Below are 7,500 nucleotides of genomic sequence, written 5' to 3' on the forward strand. Positions count from 1 at the left end.
TCTATTAGATTTTAGAATCTCTGTACGGTGGCCAGTTTACATTATCAACACCGTTGATAAAACTCAATTTCGGTTAACAAAAGTGGAGAATCCGGGTATCGATCCCGGTACTTCCCGCATGCAAAGCGGGCGCTCTACCATTTGAGCTAATCCCCCGTTACTATAATTAATCTAAAATGCACTGACCAAGAACCTTTTAAGGAAAAAAGGGAAGATTGGTCAGCTTCAAATTGTTTTTAATGCAAGACAGATCTAAGATGGTGCAAAAGAACAAACCCTGTAACCACCTGTGCCAAACTTAGAGTCGGCCGCTTTCTGAACATCTCTGGTGGTTATTCATGCCATCATTGCAAGTCAAGGTTTTATCAATATATCGATTGATCGGGAATTCAACTCATACCATCGAGGCTGAGGGAAATACACACTCACCTTTTGTGTTGATGAACTCAAACATTCATCTTGTGAAAAGTTCTAGCTTGCAAAATGTTGGGCCTCTACCGATCTCACAGCCAAGAATTCCAGGCCACGACAACTCTCTCCAAGGACTCAATCTTAGTTTCGTGAAGGTAACAGCTCCGACAAAATCCCAGCGACACGTTTTCGATAAATTAAAGCACGAAAGGCCCGCCCCTGAACTTAAGACCGGAACTTTTCATCACCTAAGGCAGAATTACCCTACAAGACTAACAGTTAGAGAAAAAGAATTTGAAGACCACACTCCCTCGGAACAAATAGTGGAAAAAGCCTTGGTCCATGTGAGGTTCGAACTCAGGACTTGGCGTTATTAGCACCACGCTCTGCCGGCTGACCTAATGGGCCAGGTCACCTATGATATGATGCGTTCAGAAGGAATTGCAACTTCCAAGATGGCGGGGAGAAAAACGACACCAACCGGCCAATTCTTGTTTTCGTGCGATCGAGTTTCATGCGCCAATGTGGAGGGAACATAGATGCGTACGTACAAAAAAGGAAGCTTCTCTGTCAAACGAAATAAATGTTTTCGATTTCATTTTCAAACACGCAATCTAAGCATGGCGCCGTAGCTCAGTTGGTTAGAGCGCCTGTCTAGTAAACAGGAGGTCATGGGGTCAAATCCCTTCGGTGCCTTGAGATCAGTGTATCTTATATTGTCATGGTCTGGCTGCACTTTCTTGCAGTTGAGTAACACCATCTCTTTGGAGTCATTTCTTTCCTTGAGAGTTAACGAGTTTTTGAAAAACTGATCGTTCTTCGTTCTTCAATAGAGTTACATACATCATTTTACAGTTGTAGCCAAGTTTCCTAGCCCAAGAAAGGAAGCGAGGCTCCCGGTCAACCTCTTTTGATACAAACCCTTGTGTTTTTCTAATGTTTATGTAGACTAATTGGAATTACAGTAACACAATTTACATGATAAAAGCAGTGAGGTCTGTATCAATGCAAGGTCAGCGGCAGCCTCGCAGTCATTCATAGCCTAGGTCACTGAGCAAACAACTGTAAAATGACCTATTGCCGATTGCTGTAATAGATTTTTTTGCTTCTGAGGTATTTCGGTTGACTTCAGAATGGTGCAAGACTGGAGGATCCGGGTATCGATCCCGGTGTCTCCCGCATGCGAAGCGGGCGTTCCTACCATTTGAGCTAATCCCTCGTTACTATAGCCCATTTATAACGCACACCCACAACCTTTTAACGAAGACAGGGAAGATTGGTCAGCTCCAAATTGTTTTCAGTGCGAGACATATCCAAGATGGTGCTAACCAACAAACTCTACAACCATCGGTACCAAACTTAGAGTCATCCGATTTCTGAACATCTCTAGTGCTTGCTCAGGCTATTATTGCAAGACAAAGTTTCATCAGATGTCAATTATTGATCGGGGATTCAACAAATGCCATCAAGACTCCTGGAAAAACACACTTACCTTTCGTGTTGATAAGCTGAAAAACTCTTCTGGAAAACTCTAGCTTGCACAATCTTGGGCCTCTACCGATCTCACAGCCAGGAATTCATGGTGACGACACCTTTCTCTAAGTACTCAATGTTAGTTAGATGAGGGCTACAGCTCCGACAAAACCCCAGTGACACGTTTTCGATAAAGTAAAGCACGAAAGGGCCGCCACTGGACTTAAGACCAGTACTTTTCACCTCTTAAGCGTGAATCATTCCACCAAACCAACAAGTCCAGAAAGAAAATTTCAAGACCAAACTCCCTCGGAACAAAAGATAGAGAAAGACTTGGTCCATGTGAGGTTCGAACTCACGACCTTGGCGTTATTAGCACCACGCTCTGCCGACTGAGCTAACGGACCAGGTTACTCGGTACTCATAGCGTTTTTTGAACAACCGGTCTTATCCGTTTGGTGCTTAAGTGACGATTGTTGTAATAAAATTTAGTCTTTTGAGGCATCTCTGTTAACAAAAGAATGAAAGGGGTAGTTTCTAAAGAAACTGTGATGCTGCGTCGGTGGGGAAGCAGTACACAAAAATTTGGTTTTATCAACGGAGTTGATATTGTAAATTGGCCACCGTACAGAGATTCTATTAGCTTTTAGAATCTCTGTACGGTGGCCAGTTTACATTATCAACACCGTTGATAAAACTCAATTTCGGTTAACAAAAGTGGAGAATCCGGGTATCGATCCCGGTACTTCCCGCATGCAAAGCGGGCGCTCTACCATTTGAGCTAATCCCCCGTTACTATAATCAATCTAAAATGCACTGACCAAGAACCTTTTAAGGAAAAAAGGGAAGATTGGTCAGCTTCAAATTGTTTTTAATGCAAGACAGATCTAAGATAGTGCAAAAGAACAAACCCTGTAACCACCTGTGCCAAACTTAGAGTCGGCCGCTTTCTGAACATCTCTGGTGGTTATTCATGCCATCATTGAAGTGTCTACACTCCCACCTGAGACCATGGAAGAGTTCAAAGAACTTACAGAGGACGATGTTAAATCCCTCATACAACGTTCATGTTCAAAATCTTGCTCCTTAGATCCAATTCCATCTAAGCTACTCCCTCAGTGTGATGTGTTATTACCCGTCATCACGTCTCTAATCAACATGTCTCTGAGGACGGGGGTTGTTCCTCGAGTATGGAAAGAAGCACTAATTACGCCATTACTGAAAAAGCCCGGGGCTGATATGCACGTTCCTCAGAACTTTAGACCAGTTAGTAACCTGTCAAAAATGTCAAAACTAACTGAGACAGCTGTTTGTCATCAAATACAAAATCATCTCCTCGAACATAACATCTACCCAGACCAACAATCAGCCTACAGAAAAAACTTCAGCACAGAAACTCTTCTACTGAAAGTAAAAAATGAGCTCCTCATGAATATGAATAAACAACATGTGACTCTATTAGTACTATTAGACTTGAGTGCTGCATTCGACACTATAGACCATAAAATGTTGATTGATCGCCTTAAAATTAGATGTGGAATCACAAATGTACCTTTACGATGGTTTGAATCCTACCTAGAGAATAGATCTCAACGAGTCGTCGTTAATGGAGCTGAATCACGTTCTTTCGACTTACAGTTCGGTTTGGCACAAGGGAGCTGTCTTGGTCCTCTGCTATTTACAATTTACACTGGAGAGTTATCTGATATCATTAAACCCCACCTACCATCTGTTATGTGCTATGCTGATGATACTCAACTTTATGTATCTTTTAGTCCCAAGGACAATTGTGGAGAGGTTGAGGCCATAGCGGCTATGGAAGGATGCATTAAAGATATACAGAAATGGATGAAGGAGTCCAAACTACAACTTAACACTGACAAGACGGAGCTGCTACTAATTGGCACGAAGCAACAACTTCAGAAAATAAATATGTCCACATTATGTGTCGGTAACGACTTGATAAAGCCTAGCAAAGAAGTAAAGAACTTGGGGGTGTGGCTAGACCCATCCTTAACAATGAACACACATATCAATAAGACTTGTAGTATTGCATTTTATCATTTGTATAATCTTCGTAGAATACGAAAATATTTATCACAAGAATCGGTGGAAGTTCTTATCCATACATTAATTTACAGTAGAATTGACTACTGCAATAGTCTATATCTAGGTTTACCTAATTATCAAATCCAAAAAATTCAAAGAGTACAGAATGCCGCAGCTAGGCTTGTATATAATGCCGGTAAATATTGTCACATAACACCTTTACTGTTTAAACTTCATTGGCTGCCTATTCGTGAACGCATATTATTTAAGATTCTTTTAATTACGTATAAGGCTGTTCATGGGCATGCCCCTAATTATATCAAAGAGTTAATTAAATTTAAGAAGCCTGGAAAATACAACCTTAGGTCAAATAGTGACAATTTACTATTAGAAATAGAAAAATTGAAAACATATACTACTCTTGGAGACCGCGCATTTCAAGTCGCCGCTCCAAAACTATGGAATAACCTACCATTTAATATTAGAAGTTCATTATTTTTACCATCTTTTAAGAAAGCACTCAAGAGAAGCATTTCCTTAAATATTTTAATTGCTTACACGACGTATACAATTCTTCTTTAGATATTAAGGCCAGTTTTTTATTTTTTATGCTATTCATATAATTTTAATTGTTATGAGTAATTAGTTATTAGTTATCATTAGTTACTAGTTATATTATAAATTGTAATTAGGTTTTTAATGGATTTAGTTCCGCGCAGGTAAAAATGTAAATTCATACTTGCGCATTATAAGTAAATAAATTATTATTATTATTATTGCAAGTCAAGGTTTTATCAATATATCGATTGATCGGGAATTCAACTCATGCCATCAAGGCTGAGGGAAATACACACTCACCTTTTGTGTTGATGAACTCAAACATTCATCTTGTGAAAAGTTCTAGCTTGCAAAATGTTGGGCCTCTACCGATCTCACAGCCAAGAATTCCAGGCCACGACAACTCTCTCCAAGGACTCAATCTTAGTTTCGTGAAGGTAACAGCTCCGACAAAATCCCAGCGACACGTTTTCGATAAATTAAAGCACGAAAGGCCCGCCCCTGAACTTAAGACCGGCACTTTTCATCACCTAAGGCAGAATTACCCTACAAGACTAACAGGTAGAGAAAAAAAATTTGAAGACCACACTCCCTCGGAACAAAAGATGGAAGAAGCCTTGGTCCATGTGAGGTTTAAACTCAGGACTTGGCGTTATTAGCCCCACGCTCTGCCGGCTGACCTAATGGGCCAGGTCACCTATGATATGATGCGTTCAGAAGGAATTGCAACTTCCAAGATGGCGGGGAGAAAAACGACACCAACCGGCCAATTCTTGTTTTCGTGCGATCGAGTTTCATGCGCCAATGTGGAGGGAACATAGATGCGTACGTACAAAAAAGGAAGCTTCTCTGTCAAACGAAATAAATGTTTTCGATTTCATTTTCAAACACGCAATCTAAGCATGGCGCCGTAGCTCAGTTGGTTAGAGCGCCTGTCTAGTAAACAGGAGGTCATGGGTTCAAATCCCATCGGTGCCTTGAGATCAGTGTATCTTATATTGTCATGGTCTGGCTGCACTTTCTTGCAGTTGAGTAACACCATCTTTTTGGAGTCATTTCTTTCCTTGAGAGTTAACGAGTTTTTGAAAAACTGATCGTTCTTCGTTCTTTAATAGAGTTACATACAGCATTTTACAGTTGTAGCCAAGTTTCCTAGCCCAAGAAAGGAAGCGAGGCTCCCGGTCAACCTGTTTTGATACAAACCTTTGTGTTTTTCTAATGTTTATGTAGACTAATTGGAATTACAGTAACACAATTTACATGATAAAAGCAGTGAAGTCTGTATCAATGCAAGGTCAGCGGCAGCCTCGCAGCCATTCATAGCCTAGCGCACTGAGCAAACAACTGTAAAATGACCTATTGCCGATTGCTGTAATAGATTTTTTTGCTTCTGAGGTATTTCGGTTGACTTCAGAATGGTGCAAGAGTGGAGGATCCGGGTATCGATCCCGGTACCTCCCGCATGCGAAGCGGGCGCTCTACCATTTGAGCTAATCCCCCGTTACTATAGCCCATTTATAAGGCACACCAACAACCTTTTAACGAAGACAGGGAAGATTGGTCAGCTCCAAATTGTTTTCAATGCGAGACATAGCCAAGATGGTGATAACCACCAAACTCTACAACCATCGGTACCAAACTTAGAGTCATCCGATTTCTGAACATCTCTAGTGCTTGCTCAGGCTATTATTGCAAGACAAAGTTTCATCAGATGTCAATTATTGATCGGGGATTCAACAAATGCCATCAAGACTCCTGGAAAAACACACTTACCTTTCGTGTTGATAAGCTGAAAAACTTTTCTGGAAAACTCTAGCTTGCACAATCTTGGGCCTCTACCGATCTCACAGCCAGGAATTCATGGTGACGCCACCTTTCTCTAAGTACTCAATGTTAGTTAGATGAGGGCTACAGCTCCGACAAAACCCCAGTGACACGTTTTCGATAAAGTAAAGCACGAAAGGGCCGCCACTGGACTTAAGACCATTACTTTTCAACTCTTAAGCGAGAATCATTCCACCAAACCAACAAGTCCAGAAAGAAAATTTCAAGACCAAACTCCCTCGGAACAAAAGATAGAGAAAGACTTGGTCCATGTGAGGTTCGAACTCACGACCTTGGCGTTATTAGCACCACGCTCTGCCGACTGAGCTAACGGGCCAGGTTACTCGGTACTCATAGCGTTGTTTGAACAACCCGTCTTATCCGATTTCGTGCTTAAGTCGATTGTTGTAATAGAATTTAGTCTATTGAGGCATCTCGGTTAACAAAAGAATGAAAGGGGTAGTTTCTAAAGAAATTGTGATGCTGCGTCGGTGGGGAAGCAGTATACAAAAATTTGGTTTTATCAACGTAGTTGATAATGTAAATTGGCCACCGTACAGAGATTCTATTAGCTTTTAGAATCTCTGTACGGTGGCCAGTTTACATTATCAACACCGTTGATAAAACTCAATTTCGGTTAACAAAAGTGGAGAATCCGGGTATCGATCCCGGTACTTCCCGCATGCAAAGCGGGCGCTCTACCATTTGAGCTAATCCCCCGTTACTATAACCAATATAAAATGCACTGACCAAGAACCTTTTAAGGAAAAGAGGGAAGATTGGTCAGCTTCAAATTGTTTTTAATGCAACAGATCTAAGATGGTGCAAAAGAACAAACCCTGTAACCACCTATGCCAAACTTAGAGTAGGCCGCTTTCTGAACATCTCTGGTGGTTATTCATGCCATCATTGCAAGTCGAGGTTTTATCAATATATCGATTGATCGGGAATTCAACTCATACCATCGAGGCTGAGGGAAATACACACTCACCTTTTGTTTTGATGAACTCAAACATTCATCTTGTGAAAAGTTCTAGCTTGCAAAATGTTGGGCCTCTACCGATCTCACAGCCAAGAATTCCAGGCGACGACAACTCTCTCCAAGGACTCAATCTTAGTTTCGTGAAGGTAACAGCTCCGACAAAATCCCAGCGACACGTTTTCGATAAATTAAAGCACAAAAGG

General features: G+C 41.2%; 4 non-coding genes across 4 annotated transcripts; 1 reads left to right on the top strand and 3 right to left on the bottom strand.

Annotated features, from left to right (window-relative positions):
* Positions 1 to 2,218: 2,218 nt before the first annotated feature.
* On the bottom strand, positions 2,219 to 2,291 carry Trnai-aau (transfer RNA isoleucine (anticodon AAU)). Its single transcript has one exon. It is a non-coding gene; the product is annotated as a tRNA-Ile (tRNA).
* Positions 2,292 to 5,395: 3,104 nt separating this feature from the next.
* Positions 5,396 to 5,469, top strand: Trnat-agu (transfer RNA threonine (anticodon AGU)). The gene has a single exon. It is a non-coding gene; the product is annotated as a tRNA-Thr (tRNA).
* A 449-nt stretch (positions 5,470 to 5,918) lies between these two features.
* On the bottom strand, positions 5,919 to 5,991 carry Trnaa-cgc (transfer RNA alanine (anticodon CGC)). Its single transcript has one exon. It is a non-coding gene; the product is annotated as a tRNA-Ala (tRNA).
* Positions 5,992 to 6,579: 588 nt separating this feature from the next.
* On the bottom strand, positions 6,580 to 6,652 carry Trnai-aau (transfer RNA isoleucine (anticodon AAU)). Its single transcript has one exon. It is a non-coding gene; the product is annotated as a tRNA-Ile (tRNA).
* Between the last annotated feature and the right edge of the window lie 848 nt (positions 6,653 to 7,500).

This window comes from Montipora capricornis, chromosome 9, assembly GCF_036669925.1.
Source record: "Montipora capricornis isolate CH-2021 chromosome 9, ASM3666992v2, whole genome shotgun sequence".
NCBI classification, from domain to species: Eukaryota; Metazoa; Cnidaria; class Anthozoa; order Scleractinia; family Acroporidae; genus Montipora; species Montipora capricornis.